The following is a 20,116-nucleotide window of genomic DNA, read 5'->3' as shown; positions in this document are numbered from 1 at the left end:
CGTGGCGGTCTTGTGTACAGATGCACCATCACTTACGGCCACTCTCCATCAAGTGCAATCCTTTTGCCTAGCTTCTGGTTTTAAAATCAATTTTAATAAGTGTAACATTTTAAGTGTTGGGGGGATGATTTTACGTGATGTACCAATTAATGTCTCCGAATCCATTTCCATTTTAGGTATATCATTCACTGAAAATAATGATGGTTATAATAGTTGGGAAACAGTTATACAGAAAGTAAATACGAAAATATGTATGTGGAACATGAGGAGACTTACAATGGAGGGTAAAGTATTGGTTTTAAAGATGGTGATTTTACCTCTTTTATTGTATCTTAGCATGGTTTTCCCCCCGCCTGTTAATGCTTTAAAAAAGATAACCAAAACCTGTTTTACCTTCTTTTGGAACTCAAAAATGGAAAAGCTGAAAAGAGAAATCGTGATGAAATCAAAAGTAAAAGGTGGTAAAGATTTTCCAGATTTTAATAGGTTTCTTTTAATCCATCTGTTCGTTTACTGTTTTAATGCCCTTTTTAAGAATCACTATTGGTCCTTTTTTATGCGTTTTAATACAGGATTTTTTATGAGAAAGTTTGGATGGTATGAAGTTAATATATCTGTGCCCCATGCTTTTAATTTGTCGACGCATTATGAGATTTTAAGGAAAATAGTGTCCGATTTTAATTTAGGGACTAAGAAAATAGAGGAATTAAGAAATAGTAAGAAACTAATTAAAGAAATACGTAAAAGTGAGGAAATATGTAATGTTGACAGATATGATGATGACAAATCTATGTCTATCTGGAAAATGATTAACGTTTTTTATCTTTTTAATGAACAGAGAGATCTGGCTTGGAGTTGCATGCACCGCTGTCTTCCTTGCCGGGCATTCCAATACAGAAGAGGATTTGTGAGGTCTGCCATCTGCCCAAGAACCGGATGCCAAGACGAAGAAACGGTGGAACATCTATTATGGACATGTAATTTTGCAAAGGATTTCTGGAGAAGACTGCTCCCCCTACTGGAAAGGGTGGCAGACCTCAAGGACTTTACATATAAAACTGTGCTATACGGACTTATGGAATGCCCCACAATGGACCAGTACACAATGGCTTGGAAGACAGTGAACTGCGCCAAGTCATCTCTCTGGAAAGCGCGCAACATTGCTATTTTTAAACAAGATGTTTTATCAGTGAATGATGTTTTAAGTTTATGTTTATGTGAAATGTATACTTATTATTTAATTGACAAAAAGAAGAATGTACATATTTCCAAAAAATGGCTTGTTGACCAATGAAACCTAATTATTTAAAATCTTTGTATTTTTTTGTTTTGTAAATTTCATTTGTCTTTTAACGTTTGGTATTTGTGTAATTATGCTTGTAATTTGTTAAAGTTTTAATAAACGGTTTTATCCCTCTGCAGGGGATAGCCAAATTAAAAAATCTGTTCTTATCAGTTTAACATCTGATACGTCCCCTATCTGGGGACCATATATTAAATGGATTTTTAGAACAGGGAGATGGAAAAAGAGCTTGCTCTGTCCACTCCACGCATTGACCTGGTATTGCAGTATCTCCAGGACCGGTGCACCCCTTCTTTAATGCAGTTTCTAAAATCAGAAAGAATTGAATTCAATGTTTTTTGTTCATTTTGCTTGTTTGTCGGATTTTGGGATGGACTCTTTGGCTTTGCTTTTCTTCTCCTCATTGGATTTTTCATGTTCAAAGTTGCAGAAGCCAGATTACAAGCTCATTTTGGTTCAACTTCAGCAACTGTGCATTGCATTGCCATGTAATGTGATGCAATGCTATCTTTCTAGCTCTCCCTTTTTACTTCCTTTTGGATAAACAGACATATTAGGCAAGCATTTTGGAGCTTTCACCTAAATAACTACAGGTGGTGAGATAAGCTGCACAATATAATTGACCTTTCAGTATATTGTTGCACACACACCATCTATTTAGCAAATGCCCTTGTTATCAACAGCAGCCTTTTAAACTCACCTGAGCTAACAGGTATGTGCGCTGGTTACTCTGCTGCGCTTAAAATTTCTTTTTTGGTTTGCTACAATGCCTTTTCTGAAACGTTGTCTCCTTCTGCTGGAACACTGACTTCTTTCATTTAATGCCTGCAGACTATAAAAGAGAACCCAACCCAAAAAGTTTGGTTGATTAGTCTGTGGCATTCTGTTAAACTGTTGCTTATGGCGGTCTCTGTGAGCTTCTCAGCGACATTCAGCCAGCCAGGTATCCTGCCTGCAGTAGATGGAATGTGGCAATGGAACGCTGGCTGCGCGTGTCATAATAGGCTCTGAGCCTTTATATACCTGTGCACAGCAGCAGCCACCTTCAGTCTGCTGCTGGACAGCCAGCAGCAGCAGCAGCAGGAGAGGTATGTAATCAGGAGCCCTCCTGCTAAGGGTAGACAGCTGCTCGTTCCACCCCACCCCCCGCCTTAATTGGTTCTCCTCCCTTCCAACGGTGTTGAGGCGGGTGGGAACAGCAGGGGGTGAAGGTGCTGTGTTTAAAGAGGTGGAGTTATGCAGATCTAAAACGCGTGGATTGCAGCAGCAGCAAGCCGAAAAGTGCAGGCATGTAAGGGATCTAGAGGTTGACAACATGTCTTCTTAACGGGAGTCCAGGAGCTCATCTCCACAAATGGACTTTTCAGGATCCTTGGGTGGCTCCGTAGTTTGAAACCAATTCTGGTTATCGCTTCTCGGCCTTTTGGCTAAGATCAAGTGTAGTATCTGATCTTATCAGTTTAATATCTGATACGTCCCCTATCTGGGGACCATATATTAAATGGATTTTTAGAACAGGGAGATGGAAAAAGAGCTTGCTCTGTCCACTCCACGCATTGACCTGGTATTGCAGTATCTCCAGGACCGGTGCACCCCTTCTTTAATGCAGTTTCTAAAATCAGAAAGAATTGAATTCAATGTTTTTTGTTCATTTTGCTTGTTTGTCGGATTTTGGGATGGACTCTTTGGCTTTGCTTTTCTTCTCCTCATTGGATTTTTCATGTTCAAAGTTGCAGAAGCCAGATTACAAGCTCATTTTGGTTCAACTTCAGCAACTGTGCATTGCATTGCCATGTAATGTGATGCAATGCTATCTTTCTAGCTCTCCCTTTTTACTTCCTTTTGGATAAACAGACATATTAGGCAAGCATTTTGGAGCTTTCACCTAAATAACTACAGGTGGTGAGATAAGCTGCACAATATAATTGACCTTTCAGTATATTGTTGCACACACACCATCTATTTAGCAAATGCCCTTGTTATCAACAGCAGCCTTTTAAACTCACCTGAGCTAACAGGTATGTGCGCTGGTTACTCTGCTGCGCTTAAAATTTCTTTTTTGGTTTGCTACAATGCCTTTTCTGAAACGTTGTCTCCTTCTGCTGGAACACTGACTTCTTTCATTTAATGCCTGCAGACTATAAAAGAGAACCCAACCCAAAAAGTTTGGTTGATTAGTCTGTGGCATTCTGTTAAACTGTTGCTTATGGCGGTCTCTGTGAGCTTCTCAGCGACATTCAGCCAGCCAGGTATCCTGCCTGCAGTAGATGGAATGTGGCAATGGAACGCTGGCTGCGCGTGTCATAATAGGCTCTGAGCCTTTATATACCTGTGCACAGCAGCAGCCACCTTCAGTCTGCTGCTGGACAGCCAGCAGCAGCAGCAGCAGGAGAGGTATGTAATCAGGAGCCCTCCTGCTAAGGGTAGACAGCTGCTCGTTCCACCCCACCCCCCGCCTTAATTGGTTCTCCTCCCTTCCAACGGTGTTGAGGCGGGTGGGAACAGCAGGGGGTGAAGGTGCTGTGTTTAAAGAGGTGGAGTTATGCAGATCTAAAACGCGTGGATTGCAGCAGCAGCAAGCCGAAAAGTGCAGGCATGTAAGGGATCTAGAGGTTGACAACACGTCTTCTTAACGGGAGTCCAGGAGCTCATCTCCACAAATGGACTTTTCAGGATCCTTGGGTGGCTCCGTAGTTTGAAACCAATTCTGGTTATCGCTTCTCGGCCTTTTGGCTAAGATCAAGTGCTTTATTGCAGGAGATTGTGGTTGAAGGGCACTCGGGTACCCCTCTCCTTGGCCTGGCAGGATCGTCCACTTTGGTGGACTTAACCTGCTTGCTGCTATTAGGGAGAGGGCTTAGTCCCAGGGTAACGAGTTGCGATCCCCCAGCTTCCAGGTGTTTTTTGCTGCAAGAACACTGGGAGCGCAGATTGCAAGCGGCTGCAACTTGCAACCTTGTTGCGTTTTTCCATGGAGGTTGACCCTAACCTCGTGCCTCTTTATGCGAGGCTAAAAAACTCTATCCGAGTTCACTTCACGGCGGGTGGCTCGGATATGAGGAAATTAGGGTATGTAGTCCAGGACGTGCTCAGGAACCTTCTTGGCGTACAAAGGAATGAAATTCTCTCCATCCAGGATTATCCCAGAAGAGGTGACTATGACATCACATTCACCGGAGAAGATATTTTTAGAGATGTACTAGAAAAGTTAAAAAAAGTTGAAAATAGTCCTGTTTTGAAAGGGATACAAATTGTTGAGCACGTCCTGGATGAGGTAAGACTGGTTATTGTAAAAATATTTTCGCCCTTTGTTTCTGCTCCAGAAGTAATGTCATTTCTAGCAATTTATTTTAAAAGTGTTAAATGTATTGGGAAGATATTAAACGAATATAACATATGGACATCTAAGTGGAAATTCCTTGTGAAGTGTACAAGAGATCCAAATACACCAGGTGGTATACGGCTCCCCCCTGCCCGTTTCAAAATTGGGCAAACAAATGGGGATTTCTTCTTTTCTGGGATGCCAGTATATTGCAGAAATTGTGGGCGCTATGGTCATTCAAAAGAAAACTGTCATGTATCATGTAGAAATTGTGCTAGTGAAGAACATGAGACAAAAGAATGCCCTAAGGAAAAGAAATGCAGTTTTTGCCAGACTCCAGGTCACTTTTATTTTTCTTGCCCTCACAGATTTCGGGAAGATGAGCAAAAGGGGAAGTCCAAGACGTCCGATCAAGGACCAAAAGATCAGACCACCCCTCAGGAGGAGGAACAACAACCTGGAGCCTCTGGAGACAATAAGGGCGTACCAAATAGTGAAGTGTCTCCAGAGTCTATGACAGGTAAAATACCAAATCCCAAAACCTGGCTGCAGGACCTGCGGGAGTCCAAAAGGAGGGCTGAGAAGGAGCAGAAGGGCACTACTGGTAAGGTCAAAAGGGACCGGCAAAAGGCCGACACAGAAGCCCATGCCCAGTCTGGGTCTCCTAGTGCTGAGGGCGCTGAGTGGATAAAGGTGGGTCCTAAGAAAAAGAAAAAGGGTGGTTCGGAGGAGGCAGCAGGAGGTGAACAGATGGACACTTCTCCAGAAGGGGACGTGGACGCTGGACCCTCAGGGGTTTCGGTCTCCGCTGCTACAGGTGGGGACCGGGATCTTGCTGCCTCTGAAGAGTCAGAGGCTCTGCCTTGTGCGCAACCTCCTCCTATAGGACGACCTTCTACAGGTCAAACAGGGGCGGCGGAACCCCTCGGGGACCCACCTGATGAGGAACTGCATGGCCAGCCAATGGAGACCCAGCGGGTTCTGCCAGTCAGCCCTCCGAGCTATGCCAGTGTAGCGTCGGGTTTATATAAATGTGGTAATCTTTCCTCCTCCACGGAGACTCTCGTGACGATACTATCAGATGAGGAGGGAGGCGTAAGCCCAGTGGTCTGATCAGGTTCATCGGACAGGTAAATCCGTTGCTCTTAGTTACCTAAGTAAAATTTCTACATTTTCTAATGATGGCTGAACTGAAAGGTATTTCCCTCAACGTGAGAGGCATAAAATCTAACACGAGAAGAACTGCTCTTTTTAATTTTTTTACGTGTTTTACTGCATCTGTATTTTTTCTGCAAGAATGTAATATCCCACATGAAATGTCATATCAAAAATATAAAGATGAGTGGAAGTGTGGGCCATCTGTCTGGTCCGGATCGAATGCTGCAGGATCAGCGGGTGTAGCCATACTTTTTAAAGGGAACGTTTTAATTGATTTTATTCAGGAAATTTTACCAGGTCGTATTTTATTAGTAAAAGCTTTTAGTGATGGTATTAGATGGCAGTTTTTAAATTTTTATGGATCCCCAGAGAAAAATGAAAGAGCCGAAATGCTTGATCTTTTACCATTATTTATTAATAACTCTGAACCTTTTATCTTAGCAGGGGATTTTAATTGTGTTTTTAAAGGTGAAAACCGGCGCTCCAGCTCTGTAAGCAGGAACTACGATAAAACCTCAGGTATGCTACATGATATAGTCAAAGATGCTAAATTGATAGACATATATAAAGAGTGTCATAGTGACAGCACAGAGGACGCCGGTTTCACTTGGAGCAATGCTAATTGTAGCTCTAGGATTGATTTTATTTTTGGTTCAGATAAAACAATACCTGCCAAATGTGAAGTTTTAACTAATATATTTTCAGACCATAAACTTTTATCCTTTACCATAAAAGTAAATGACAACAAAAAATGTGGTAAGAAAAGCTGGAAAATGAATGTATCCCTTTTAACCGACCCGCAGATTTTATCAGATTTTATTGAGTTTTATAGGAAATGTAGAAAAGGGAAAAAAACAAATGAGACTATGAGTGTATGGTGGGATAGAATGAAAGTAAAAATAAAAGACTTTTTTATTAAAAAGAGTATATGTAGAGCCAAAGAAAAATATGAAGAATATAGAATTTTAAATACCCGCCTACAAACATTATTTAAGCTCAGAGACAATGGGATAGATGTACAACTTGATATTTCAAACTTAAAAGAAGAGATTTCAAAATGGCTAGAACAAAAAGGAAAAGAGATAATTTTTCGTTCTAGAGTACAACATATAGAAGAAAATGAAAAGTGTTCCAGATATTTTTTTAGGAAAAATAAAAAAGAAAAAGTGATAATTGACCATATAGATGGTGAGAATAATATAAAAAATATGCTGGGTAAAGTTTAGGTTTTTTTTTCTAATCTATTTAATGGAAAAAATATAGATAATAAATTAATGGATGATTCGCTGCAAGGACTAACAGCTGTTTTAGATCCCGCATCCCAAGAGTTTTTATCCCAAGTTTTAACGGAACAAGAAGTGTTAAAAACTATTAAAAGTTTTAAAACTGGAAAGGTCCCTGGTCCTGATGGCATCCCAATAGAATTTTATGTATGTTTTTATGATATTTTAAAAGATGATTTGTTTTATTTGTTTACTGAGGTTTTTAATAATAAGGTTTTATTAAATTCCTGGAAGAAAGGTGAAGTCTCCCTCCTATACAAAAAAGGTGATAAATCAAAATTAGAAAACTGGAGACCAATAACACTTTTAAATTGTGACTATAAAATAATGGCTAAAATTTGTGCAAATCGTCTAAAAGAAGTCATCAGCAAAGTTATTCATTCTAATCAAGTGTGTGGGGTGCCGGGGCGCAGTATATGGGACAATCTGAATTTAGTGAAAGACTGTATTGAGGATGTGAAACACAGAAAGGGGAAAATGGCGATTTTATCTATTGATTTTGAAAAAGCATTTGACCGTGTCTCACACTTTTATCTTTTTAAAGTTTTAGAGAAAATGGGCATACCAGAAGGGTTTTTACTATCGCTTAAAGCATTTTACAAGGATTGTACAAGTAAGATTTTAGTGAATGGTTTTAAGACACAAGAGGTATTTTTACGGTCAGGGGTGAAACAGGGATGCCCTCTGTCCCCCCTACTGTTTATCTGTGCACTGGAACCAATGTTATGTGCAATACGCCAAAATAAACAGATATGCGGTGTCCCTCTGCCTGGAAGCGGTGGTTTGGAGGCCAAGGTTGTAGGCTACATGGATGACGTGGCGGTCTTGTGTACAGATGCACCATCACTTACGGCCACTCTCCATCAAGTGCAATCCTTTTGTCTAGCTTCTGGTTTTAAAATCAATTTTAATAAGTGTAACATTTTAAGTGTTGGGGGGATGATTTTACGTGATGTACCAATTAATGTCTCCGAATCCATTTCCATTTTAGGTATATCATTCACTGAAAATAATGATGGTTATAATAGTTGGGAAACAGTTACACAGAAAGTAAATACGAAAATATGTATGTGGAACATGAGGAGACTTACAATGGAGGGTAAAGTATTGGTTTTAAAGATGGTGATTTTACCTCTTTTATTGTATCTTAGCATGGTTTTCCCCCCGCCTGTTAATGTTTTAAAAAAGATAACCAAAACCTGTTTTACCTTCTTTTGGAACTCAAAAATGGAAAAGCTGAAAAGAGAAATCGTGATGAAATCAAAAGTAAAAGGTGGTAAAGATTTTCCAGATTTTAATAGGTTTCTTTTAATCCATCTGTTCGTTTACTGTTTTAATGCCCTTTTTAAGAATCACTATTGGTCCTTTTTTATGCGTTTTAATACAGGATTTTTTATGAGAAAGTTTGGATGGTATGAAGTTAATATATCTGTGCCCCATGCTTTTAATTTGTCGACGCATTATGAGATTTTAAGGAAAATAGTGTCCGATTTTAATTTAGGGACTAAGAAAATAGAGGAATTAAGAAATAGTAAGAAACTAATTAAAGAAATACGTAAAAGTGAGGAAATATGTAATGTTGACAGATATGATGATGACAAATCTATGTCTATCTGGAAAATGATTAACGTTTTTTATCTTTTTAATGAACAGAGAGATCTGGCTTGGAGTTGCATGCACCGCTGTCTTCCTTGCCGGGCATTCCAATACAGAAGAGGATTTGTGAGGTCTGCCATCTGCCCAAGAGCCGGATGCCAAGACGAGGAAACGGTGGAACATCTATTATGGACATGTAATTTTGCAAAGGATTTCTGGAGAAGACTGCTCCCCCTACTGGAAAGGGTGGCAGACCTCAAGGACTTTACATATAAAACTGTGCTATACGGACTTATGGAATGCCCCACAATGGACCAGTACACAATGGCTTGGAAGACAGTGAACTGCGCCAAGTCATCTCTCTGGAAAGCGCGCAACATTGCTATTTTTAAACAAGATGTTTTATCAGTGAATGAGGTTTTAAGTTTATGTTTATGTGAAATGTATACTTATTATTTAATTGACAAAAAGAAGAATGTACATATTTCCAAAAAATGGCTTGTTGACCAATGGAACCTAATTATTTAAAATCTTTGTATTTTTTTGTTTTGTAAATTTCATTTGTCTTTTAACGTTTGGTATTTGTGTAATTATGCTTGTAATTTGTTAAAGTTTTAATAAACGGTTTTAGCCCTCTGCAGGGGATAGCCAAATTAAAAAAAAAAAAAAAATCTGTTCTTATCAGTTTAATATCTGATACGTCCCCTATCTGGGGACCATATATTAAATGGATTTTTAGAACAGGGAGATGGAAAAAGAGCTTGCTCTGTCCACTCCACGCATTGACCTGGTATTGCAGTATCTCCAGGACCGGTGCACCCCTTCTTTAATGCAGTTTCTAAAATCAGAAAGAATTGAATTCAATGTTTTTTGTTCATTTTGCTTGTTTGTCGGATTTTGGGATGGACTCTTTGGCTTTGCTTTTCTTCTCCTCATTGGATTTTTCATGTTCAAAGTTGCAGAAGCCAGATTACAAGCTCATTTTGGTTCAACTTCAGCAACTGTGCATTGCATTGCCATGTAATGTGATGCAATGCTATCTTTCTAGCTCTCCCTTTTTACTTCCTTTTGGATAAACAGACATATTAGGCAAGCATTTTGGAGCTTTCACCTAAATAACTACAGGTGGTGAGATAAGCTGCACAATATAATTGACCTTTCAGTATATTGTTGCACACACACCATCTATTTAGCAAATGCCCTTGTTATCAACAGCAGCCTTTTAAACTCACCTGAGCTAACAGGTATGTGCGCTGGTTACTCTGCTGCGCTTAAAATTTCTTTTTTGGTTTGCTACAATGCCTTTTCTGAAACGTTGTCTCCTTCTGCTGGAACACTGACTTCTTTCATTTAATGCCTGCAGACTATAAAAGAGAACCCAACCCAAAAAGTTTGGTTGATTAGTCTGTGGCATTCTGTTAAACTGTTGCTTATGGCGGTCTCTGTGAGCTTCTCAGCGACATTCAGCCAGCCAGGTATCCTGCCTGCAGTAGATGGAATGTGGCAATGGAACGCTGGCTGCGCGTGTCATAATAGGCTCTGAGCCTTTATATACCTGTGCACAGCAGCAGCCACCTTCAGTCTGCTGCTGGACAGCCAGCAGCAGCAGCAGCAGGAGAGGTATGTAATCAGGAGCCCTCCTGCTAAGGGTAGACAGCTGCTCGTTCCACCCCACCCCCCGCCTTAATTGGTTCTCCTCCCTTCCAACGGTGTTGAGGCGGGTGGGAACAGCAGGGGGTGAAGGTGCTGTGTTTAAAGAGGTGGAGTTATGCAGATCTAAAACGCGTGGATTGCAGCAGCAGCAAGCCGAAAAGTGCAGGCATGTAAGGGATCTAGAGGTTGACAACATGTCTTCTTAACGGGAGTCCAGGAGCTCATCTCCACAAATGGACTTTTCAGGATCCTTGGGTGGCTCCGTAGTTTGAAACCAATTCTGGTTATCGCTTCTCGGCCTTTTGGCTAAGATCAAGTGTAGTATCTGTTCTTATCAGTTTAATATCTGATACGTCCCCTATCTGGGGACCATATATTAAATGGATTTTTAGAACAGGGAGATGGAAAAAGAGCTTGCTCTGTCCACTCCACGCATTGACCTGGTATTGCAGTATCTCCAGGACCGGTGCACCCCTTCTTTAATGCAGTTTCTAAAATCAGAAAGAATTGAATTCAATGTTTTTTGCTCATTTTGCTTGTTTGTCGGATTTTGGGATGGACTCTTTGGCTTTGCTTTTCTTCTCCTCATTGGATTTTTCATGTTCAAAGTTGCAGAAGCCAGATTACAAGCTCATTTTGGTTCAACTTCAGCAACTGTGCATTGCATTGCCATGTAATGTGATGCAATGCTATCTTTCTAGCTCTCCCTTTTTACTTCCTTTTGGATAAACAGACATATTAGGCAAGCATTTTGGAGCTTTCACCTAAATAACTACAGGTGGTGAGATAAGCTGCACAATATAATTGACCTTTCAGTATATTGTTGCACACACACCATCTATTTAGCAAATGCCCTTGTTATCAACAGCAGCCTTTTAAACTCACCTGAGCTAACAGGTATGTGCGCTGGTTACTCTGCTGCGCTTAAAATTTATTTTTTGGTTTGCTACAATGCCTTTTCTGAAATGTTGTCTCCTTCTGCTGGAACACTGACTTCTTTCATTTAATGCCTGCAGACTATAAAAGAGAACCCAACCCAAAAAGTTTGGTTGATTAGTCTGTGGCATTCTGTTAAACTGTTGCTTATGGCGGTCTCTGTGAGCTTCTCAGCGACATTCAGCCAGCCAGGTATCCTGCCTGCAGTAGATGGAATGTGGCAATGGAACGCTGGCTGCGCGTGTCATAATAGGCTCTGAGCCTTTATATACCTGTGCACAGCAGCAGCCACCTTCAGTCTGCTGCTGGACAGCCAGCAGCAGCAGCAGGAGAGGTATGTAATCAGGAGCCCTCCTGCTAAGGGTACACAGCTGCTCGTTCCACCCCACCCCCCGCCTTAATTGGTTCTCCTCCCTTCCAACGGTGTTGAGGCGGGTGGGAACAGCAGGGGGTGAAGGTGCTGTGTTTAAAGAGGTGGAGTTATGCAGATCTAAAACGCGTGGATTGCAGCAGCAGCAAGCCGAAAAGTGCAGGCATGTAAGGGATCTAGAGGTTGACAACATGTCTTCTTAACGGGAGTCCAGGAGCTCATCTCCACAAATGGACTTTTCAGGATCCTTGGGTGGCTCCGTAGTTTGAAACCAATTCTGGTTATCGCTTCTCGGCCTTTTGGCTAAGATCAAGTGTAGTATCTGTTCTTATCAGTTTAATATCTGATACGTCCCCTATCTGGGGACCATATATTAAATGGATTTTTAGAACAGGGAGATGGAAAAAGAGCTTGCTCTGTCCACTCCACGCATTGACCTGGTATTGCAGTATCTCCAGGACCGGTGCACCCCTTCTTTAATGCAGTTTCTAAAATCAGGAAGAATTGAATTCAATGTTTTTTGTTCATTTTGCTTGTTTGTCGGATTTTGGGATGGACTCTTTGGCTTTGCTTTTCTTCTCCTCATTGGATTTTTCATGTTCAAAGTTGCAGAAGCCAGATTACAAGCTCATTTTGGTTCAACTTCAGCAACTGTGCATTGCATTGCCATGTAATGTGATGCAATGCTATCTTTCTAGCTCTCCCTTTTTACTTCCTTTTGGATAAACAGACATATTAGGCAAGCATTTTGGAGCTTTCACCTAAATAACTACAGGTGGTGAGATAAGCTGCACAATATAATTGACCTTTCAGTATATTGTTGCACACACACCATCTATTTAGCAAATGCCCTTGTTATCAACAGCAGCCTTTTAAACTCACCTGAGCTAACAGGTATGTGCGCTGGTTACTCTGCTGCGCTTAAAATTTCTTTTTTGGTTTGCTACAATGCCTTTTCTGAAATGTTGTCTCCTTCTGCTGGAACACTGACTTCTTTCATTTAATGCCTGCAGACTATAAAAGAGAACCCAACCCAAAAAGTTTGGTTGATTAGTCTGTGGCATTCTGTTAAACTGTTGCTTATGGCGGTCTCTGTGAGCTTCTCAGCGACATTCAGCCAGCCAGGTATCCTGCCTGCAGTAGATGGAATGTGGCAATGGAACGCTGGCTGCGCGTGTCATAATAGGCTCTGAGCCTTTATATACCTGTGCACAGCAGCAGCCACCTTCAGTCTGCTGCTGGACAGCCAGCAGCAGCAGCAGCAGGAGAGGTATGTAATCAGGAGCCCTCCTGCTAAGGGTAGACAGCTGCTCGTTCCACCCCACCCCCCGCCTTAATTGGTTCTCCTCCCTTCCAATGGTGTTGAGGCGGGTGGGAACAGCAGGGGGTGAAGGTGCTGTGTTTAAAGAGGTGGAGTTATGCAGATCTAAAACGCGTGGATTGCAGCAGCAGCAAGCCGAAAAGTGCAGGCATGTAAGGGATCTAGAGGTTGACAACATGTCTTCTTAACGGGAGTCCAGGAGCTCATCTCCACAAATGGACTTTTCAGGATCCTTGGGTGGCTCCGTAGTTTGAAACCAATTCTGGTTATCGCTTCTCGGCCTTTTGGCTAAGATCAAGTGTAGTATCTGTTCTTATCAGTTTAATATCTGATACGTCCCCTATCTGGGGACCATATATTAAATGGATTTTTAGAACAGGGAGATGGAAAAAGAGCTTGCTCTGTCCACTCCACGCATTGACCTGGTATTGCAGTATCTCCAGGACCGGTGCACCCCTTCTTTAATGCAGTTTCTAAAATCAGAAAGAATTGAATTCAATGTTTTTTGTTCATTTTGCTTGTTTGTCGGATTTTGGGATGGACTCTTTGGCTTTGCTTTTCTTCTCCTCATTGGATTTTTCATGTTCAAAGTTGCAGAAGCCAGATTACAAGCTCATTTTGGTTCAACTTCACCAACTGTGCATTGCATTGCCATGTAATGTGATGCAATGCTATCTTTCTAGCTCTCCCTTTTTACTTCCTTTTGGATAAACAGACATATTAGGCAAGCATTTTGGAGCTTTCACCTAAATAACTACAGGTGGTGAGATAAGCTGCACAATATAATTGACCTTTCAGTATATTGTTGCACACACACCATCTATTTAGCAAATGCCCTTGTTATCAACAGCAGCCTTTTAAACTCACCTGAGCTAACAGGTATGTGCGCTGGTTACTCTGCTGCGCTTAAAATTTCTTTTTTGGTTTGTTACAATGCCTTTTCTGAAACGTTGTCTCCTTCTGCTGGAACACTGACTTCTTTCATTTAATGCCTGCAGACTATAAAAGAGAACCCAACCCAAAAAGTTTGGTTGATTAGTCTGTGGCATTCTGTTAAACTGTTGCTTATGGCGGTCTCTCTGAGCTTCTCAGCGACATTCAGCCAGCCAGGTATCCTGCCTGCAGTAGATGGAATGTGGCAATGGAACGCTGGCTGCGCGTGTCATAATAGGCTCTGAGCCTTTATATACCTGTGCACAGCAGCAGCCACCTTCAGTCTGCTGCTGGACAGCCAGCAGCAGCAGCAGGAGAGGTATGTAATCAGGAGCCCTCCTGCTAAGGGTAGACAGCTGCTCGTTCCACCCCACCCCCCGCCTTAATTGGTTCTCCTCCCTTCCAACGGTGTTGAGGCGGGTGGGAACAGCAGGGGGTGAAGGTGCTGTGTTTAAAGAGGTGGAGTTATGCAGATCTAAAACGCGTGGATTGCAGCAGCAGCAAGCCGAAAAGTGCAGGCATGTAAGGGATCTAGAGGTTGACAACATGTCTTCTTAACGGGAGTCCAGGAGCTCATCTCCACAAATGGACTTTTCAGGATCCTTGGGTGGCTCCGTAGTTTGAAACCAATTCTGGTTATCGCTTCTCGGCCTTTTGGCTAAGATCAAGTGTAGTATCTGTTCTTATCAGTTTAATATCTGATACGTCCCCTATCTGGGGACCATATATTAAATGGATTTTTAGAACAGGGAGATGGAAAAAGAGCTTGCTCTGTCCACTCCACGCATTGACCTGGTATTGCAGTATCTCCAGGACCGGTGCACCCCTTCTTTAATGCAGTTTCTAAAATCAGAAAGAATTGAATTCAATGTTTTTTGTTCATTTTGCTTGTTTGTCGGATTTTGGGATGGACTCTTTGGCTTTGCTTTTCTTCTCCTCATTGGATTTTTCATGTTCAAAGTTGCAGAAGCCAGATTACAAGCTCATTTTGGTTCAACTTCAGCAACTGTGCATTGCATTGCCATGTAATGTGATGCAATGCTATCTTTCTAGCTCTCCCTTTTTACTTCCTTTTGGATAAACAGACATATTAGGCAAGCATTTTGGAGCTTTCACCTAAATAACTACAGGTGGTGAGATAAGCTGCACAATATAATTGACCTTTCAGTATATTGTTGCACACACACCATCTATTTAGCAAATGCCCTTGTTATCAACAGCAGCCTTTTAAACTCACCTGAGCTAACAGGTATGTGCGCTGGTTACTCTGCTGCGCTTAAAATTTCTTTTTTGGTTTGCTACAATGCCTTTTCTGAAACGTTGTCTCCTTCTGCTGGAACACTGACTTCTTTCATTTAATGCCTGCAGACTATAAAAGAGAACCCAACCCAAAAAGTTTGGTTGATTAGTCTGTGGCATTCTGTTAAACTGTTGCTTATGGCGGTCTCTGTGAGCTTCTCAGCGACATTCAGCCAGCCAGGTATCCTGCCTGCAGTAGATGGAATGTGGCAATGGAACGCTGGCTGCGCGTGTCATAATAGGCTCTGAGCCTTTATATACCTGTGCACAGCAGCAGCCACCTTCAGTCTGCTGCTGGACAGCCAGCAGCAGCAGCAGCAGGAGAGGTATGTAATCAGGAGCCCTCCTGCTAAGGGTAGACAGCTGCTCGTTCCACCCCACCCCCCGCCTTAATTGGTTCTCCTCCCTTCCAACGGTGTTGAGGCGGGTGGGAACAGCAGGGGGTGAAGGTGCTGTGTTTAAAGAGGTGGAGTAATGCAGATCTAAAACGCGTGGATTGCAGCAGCAGCAAGCCGAAAAGTGCAGGCATGTAAGGGATCTAGAGGTTGACAACATGTCTTCTTAACGGGAGTCCAGGAGCTCATCTCCACAAATGGACTTTTCAGGATCCTTGGGTGGCTCCGTAGTTTGAAACCAATTCTGGTTATCGCTTCTCGGCCTTTTGGCTAAGATCAAGTGCAGTGATCTAGCGGTTTCTGCCTTGGTCTTGGCTGGGAGGCGCTTGGGGTACCCGGCTCCTTGGCCTGGGGGGATCGCTACACTTATCGGTGGAGCTAAACCCCCCTGCTGCTATTAGGGAGTCGGATTAGTCCCTGGGCAACGAGAGGCGATCACCTTGTCACCACACATAGCTGTGGGGGGCAACTGTCGCCACACATAGCTGTGGTGGCAACATTTGGAGGATTAAAAGGAAAAAACGGAAGGAAAACGGATCGTTGAGATGGAGTTTTGGAAAAAGAAGAGATGCTTACGTTTTTTTGTGAAACGGGAGACGGAAGAAACTTTTTTGGAAGAAAAATGGATTCTGGAAATTTTGAGGAAATATGAAGTTTTGGAGAAGGATATCTACTGTATGCAAGAAATAAAGCAAGGTAAAGTTTGTGATGTGACTCTAGTTTCTGAGGAAAAGTGCATTCATTTTTTCAAAGGCTGGAGTGAAGAAGATTCTGGGAAAATTGGAGTAAGTGCATCATTCATGGGGAAACCGAAGAGTGTGATAATTTACATGGACAATCCGTTTGTGGAAATAGAGGAGATAATGTTTTTTTTGGAATCTAAATGTAAGATGGTAAAGTTTCAGAAATTATACAGGAACAAAGTTGGTATTTGGAACGGAAAGAGACGTTTTTTGGTGTGGACAACAGGAGAAGAAAATTTGCATAATGGGAGGATTATGGTAAACGGGAGTTCTGGGTATTGTTACATGGAAAGCAGCAAAGGAACTTTTGAAAAGAACTTTGGAGGACAAAAGGAAGATATTGGTGATAAAATGAAGAAGGAAGTTGATGCCATAATTATAGAGGAGAATAAGCAGGGAAAAGAAGTTGAAAGTTTAAAGGTGAAATTGAAGAAAAAGGTAACGGTACAGGAAAATTGTGGATCAAGGAAAGTATCTGGTGAAAAGAAAGAAGTAAAAGAGGAAAAGGGTAAAGTGTTGGAGAAGGTGGTGACTTTCAGAGATGATGAGGAAGAGTATGATAGGGAACAGATGCGGTTAGAGCATGAGGAGGAAGAAAAGAAGTTAAGGGGTTTTGTTGGGAGGAAAGTAAAAGAGAAAAAGGGGATATTTAGTTTGGGAAACCGGGTGAAGTAATGTCAGTGGTGATTTGTTTGGAAACTGTTGAAACTGCAAAGGAATTGTTATGTTTAACTTTATATATATTAATTCAAATGAAAAAATATAAATATAATATCTAAACACGATGATGGAACTAAAATCTTGAGTTTGGTGATATACGATTTAAGATTATAAAACTTAATTTCTGAGTGTTTGGAAAAAAAAAAAAAAAAAAAAAAAAAATCTGTTCTTATCAGTTTAATATCTGATACGTCCCCTATCTGGGGACCATATATTAAATGGATTTTTAGAACAGGGAGATGGAAAAAGAGCTTGCTCTGTCCACTCCACGCATTGACCTGGTATTGCAGTATCTCCAGGACCGGTGCACCCCTTCTTTAATGCAGTTTCTAAAATCAGAAAGAATTGAATTTAATGTTTTTTGTTCATTTTGCTTGTTTGTCGGATTTTGGGATGGACTCTTTGGCTTTGCTTTTCTTCTCCTCATTGGATTTTTCATGTTCAAAGTTGCAGAAGCCAGATTACAAGCTCATTTTGGTTCAACTTCAGCAACTGTGCATTGCATTGCCATGTAATGTGATGCAATGCTATCTTTCTAGCTCTCCCTTTTTACTTCCTTTTGGATAAACAGACATATTAGGCAAGCATTTTGGAGCTTTCACCTAAATAACTACAGGTGGTGAGATAAGCTGCACAATATAATTGACCTTTCAGTATATTGTTGCACACAAACCATCTATTTAGCAAATGCCCTTGTTATCAACAGCAGCCTTTTAAACTCACCTGAGCTAACAGGTATGTGCGCTGGTTACTCTGCTGCGCTTAAAATTTCTTTTTTGGTTTGCTACAATGCCTTTTCTGAAACGTTGTCTCCTTCTGCTGGAACACTGACTTCTTTCATTTAATGCCTGCAGACTATAAAAGAGAACCCAACCCAAAAAGTTTGGTTGATTAGTCTGTGGCATTCTGTTAAACTGTTGCTTATGGCGGTCTCTGTGAGCTTCTCAGCGACATTCAGCCAGCCAGGTATCCTGCCTGCAATAGATGGAATGTGGCAATGGAACGCTGGCTGCGCGTGTCATAATAGGCTCTGAGCCTTTATATACCTGTGCACAGCAGCAGCCACCTTCAGTCTGCTGCTGGACAGCCAGCAGCAGCAGCAGCAGGAGAGGTATGTAATCAGGAGCCCTCCTGCTAAGGGTAGACAGCTGCTCGTTCCACCCCACCCCCCGCCTTAATTGGTTCTCCTCCCTTCCAACGGTGTTGAGGCGGGTGGGAACAGCAGGGGGTGAAGGTGCTGTGTTTAAAGAGGTGGAGTTATGCAGATCTAAAACGCGTGGATTGCAGCAGCAGCAAGCCGAAAAGTGCAGGCATGTAAGGGATCTAGAGGTTGACAACATGTCTTCTTAACGGGAGTCCAGGAGCTCATCTCCACAAATGGACTTTTCAGGATCCTTGGGTGGCTCCGTAGTTTGAAACCAATTCTGGTTATCGCTTCTCGGCCTTTTGGCTAAGATCAAGTGTAGTATCTGTTCTTATCAGTTTAATATCTGATACGTCCCCTATCTGGGGACCATACATTAAATGGATTTTTAGAACAGGGAGATGGAAAAAGAGCTTGCTCTGTCCACTCCACGCATTGACCTGGTATTGCAGTATCTCCAGGACCGGTGCACCCCTTCTTTAATGCAGTTTCTAAAATCAGAAAGAATTGAATTCAATGTTTTTTGTTCATTTTGCTTGTTTGTCGGATTTTGGGATGGACTCTTTGGCTTTGCTTTTCTTCTCCTCATTGGATTTTTCATGTTCAAAGTTGCAGAAGCCAGATTACAAGCTCATTTTGGTTCAACTTCAGCAACTGTGCATTGCATTGCCATGTAATGTGATGCAATGCTATCTTTCTAGCTCTCCCTTTTTACTTCCTTTTGGATAAACAGACATATTAGGCAAGCATTTTGGAGCTTTCACCTAAATAACTACAGGTGGTGAGATAAGCTGCACAATATAATTGACCTTTCAGTATATTGTTGCACACACACCATCTATTTAGCAAATGCCCTTGTTATCAACAGCAGCCTTTTAAACTCACCTGAGCTAACAGGTATGTGCGCTGGTTACTCTGCTGCGCTTAAAATTTCTTTTTTGGTTTGCTACAATGCCTTTTCTGAAACGTTGTCTCCTTCTGCTGGAACACTGACTTCTTTCATTTAATGCCTGCAGACTATAAATGAGAACCCAACCCAAAAAGTTTGGTTGATTAGTCTGTGGCATTCTGTTAAACTGTTGCTTATGGCGGTCTCTGTGAGCTTCTCAGCGACATTCAGCCAGCCAGGTATCCTGCCTGCAGTAGATGGAATGTGGCAATGGAACGCTGGCTGCGCGTGCCATAATAGGCTCTGAGCCTTTATATACCTGTGCACAGCAGCAGCCACCTTCAGTCTGCTGCTGGACAGCCAGCAGCAGCAGCAGCAGGAGAGGTATGTAATCAGGAGCCCTCCTGCTAAGGGTAGACAGCTGCTCGTTCCACCCCACCCCCCGCCTTAATTGGTTCTCCTCCCTTCCAACGGTGTTGAGGCGGGTGGGAACAGCAGGGGGTGAAGGTGCTGTGTTTAAAGAGGTGGAGTTATGCAGATCTAAAACGCGTGGATTGCAGCAGCAGCAAACCGAAAAGTGCAGGCATGTAAGGGATCTAGAGGTTGACAACATGTCTTCTTAACGGGAGTCCAGGAGCTCATCTCCACAAATGGACTTTTCAGGATCCTTGGGTGGCTCCGTAGTTTGAAACCAATTCTGGTTATCGCTTCTCGGCCTTTTGGCTTAGATCTTGTATCTGGTCAGAAGGATCCTATAGTGTCTCCCCCTCGGCCTTGCAGCATCGCCACTTAGGTGGCTTAAGCTGCCTGCTGCTATTGGGGGGGGTCCAGAGGAAACGAGAGGTGATAATGGGCGTCAAGATTCGCTATGCCGGGACCGATGATATTCGGGTCAAAAATGCTTTTCGCATTGATATTGAGGAGTCGAAGAGGAATTTCTTTAACCTGCGGTTCTTGGTGGAAGTCGTCATCTTCAAGATTTTGAATGTTGGTCGTGGAGACATCATTTGCCTACAGGAGTTCCCAAAGAATGGCCGGTACGTTTTAGTCC

General features: G+C 42.1%; 8 non-coding genes and 1 pseudogene across 8 annotated transcripts; all 9 read left to right on the top strand.

The window, feature by feature from the left end:
* Nucleotides 1–1,410: 1,410 nt before the first annotated feature.
* LOC141233258 (U2 spliceosomal RNA) lies at nucleotides 1,411–1,595 on the top strand. The gene has a single exon (XR_012299407.1). It is a non-coding gene; the product is annotated as a U2 spliceosomal RNA (small nuclear RNA).
* Nucleotides 1,596–2,710: 1,115 nt separating this feature from the next.
* Nucleotides 2,711–2,901, top strand: LOC141233230 (U2 spliceosomal RNA). Its single transcript, XR_012299380.1, has one exon. It is a non-coding gene; the product is annotated as a U2 spliceosomal RNA (small nuclear RNA).
* A 6,381-nt stretch (nucleotides 2,902–9,282) lies between these two features.
* On the top strand, nucleotides 9,283–9,486 carry LOC141233274 (U2 spliceosomal RNA; annotated as a pseudogene).
* Nucleotides 9,487–10,601: 1,115 nt separating this feature from the next.
* Nucleotides 10,602–10,792, top strand: LOC141233301 (U2 spliceosomal RNA). Its single transcript, XR_012299437.1, has one exon. It is a non-coding gene; the product is annotated as a U2 spliceosomal RNA (small nuclear RNA).
* Nucleotides 10,793–11,904: 1,112 nt separating this feature from the next.
* LOC141233290 (U2 spliceosomal RNA) lies at nucleotides 11,905–12,095 on the top strand. Its single transcript, XR_012299432.1, has one exon. It is a non-coding gene; the product is annotated as a U2 spliceosomal RNA (small nuclear RNA).
* A 1,115-nt stretch (nucleotides 12,096–13,210) lies between these two features.
* On the top strand, nucleotides 13,211–13,401 carry LOC141233278 (U2 spliceosomal RNA). Its single transcript, XR_012299421.1, has one exon. It is a non-coding gene; the product is annotated as a U2 spliceosomal RNA (small nuclear RNA).
* Nucleotides 13,402–14,513: 1,112 nt separating this feature from the next.
* Nucleotides 14,514–14,704, top strand: LOC141233267 (U2 spliceosomal RNA). The gene has a single exon (XR_012299411.1). It is a non-coding gene; the product is annotated as a U2 spliceosomal RNA (small nuclear RNA).
* Nucleotides 14,705–17,149: 2,445 nt separating this feature from the next.
* On the top strand, nucleotides 17,150–17,347 carry LOC141233280 (U2 spliceosomal RNA). Its single transcript, XR_012299423.1, has one exon. It is a non-coding gene; the product is annotated as a U2 spliceosomal RNA (small nuclear RNA).
* A 1,115-nt stretch (nucleotides 17,348–18,462) lies between these two features.
* Nucleotides 18,463–18,653, top strand: LOC141233214 (U2 spliceosomal RNA). Its single transcript, XR_012299365.1, has one exon. It is a non-coding gene; the product is annotated as a U2 spliceosomal RNA (small nuclear RNA).
* The last annotated feature ends 1,463 nt before the right edge of the window (nucleotides 18,654–20,116 follow it).

The sequence above is a fragment of the Phyllobates terribilis genome, unplaced genomic scaffold (assembly GCF_046119375.1).
Source record: "Phyllobates terribilis strain yellow unplaced genomic scaffold, ASM4611937v1 Scaffold_572__1_contigs__length_1044912, whole genome shotgun sequence".
Lineage (NCBI taxonomy): Eukaryota > Metazoa > Chordata > Amphibia > Anura > Dendrobatidae > Phyllobates > Phyllobates terribilis.
This window is presented reverse-complemented; position numbering and strand designations above follow the sequence as displayed.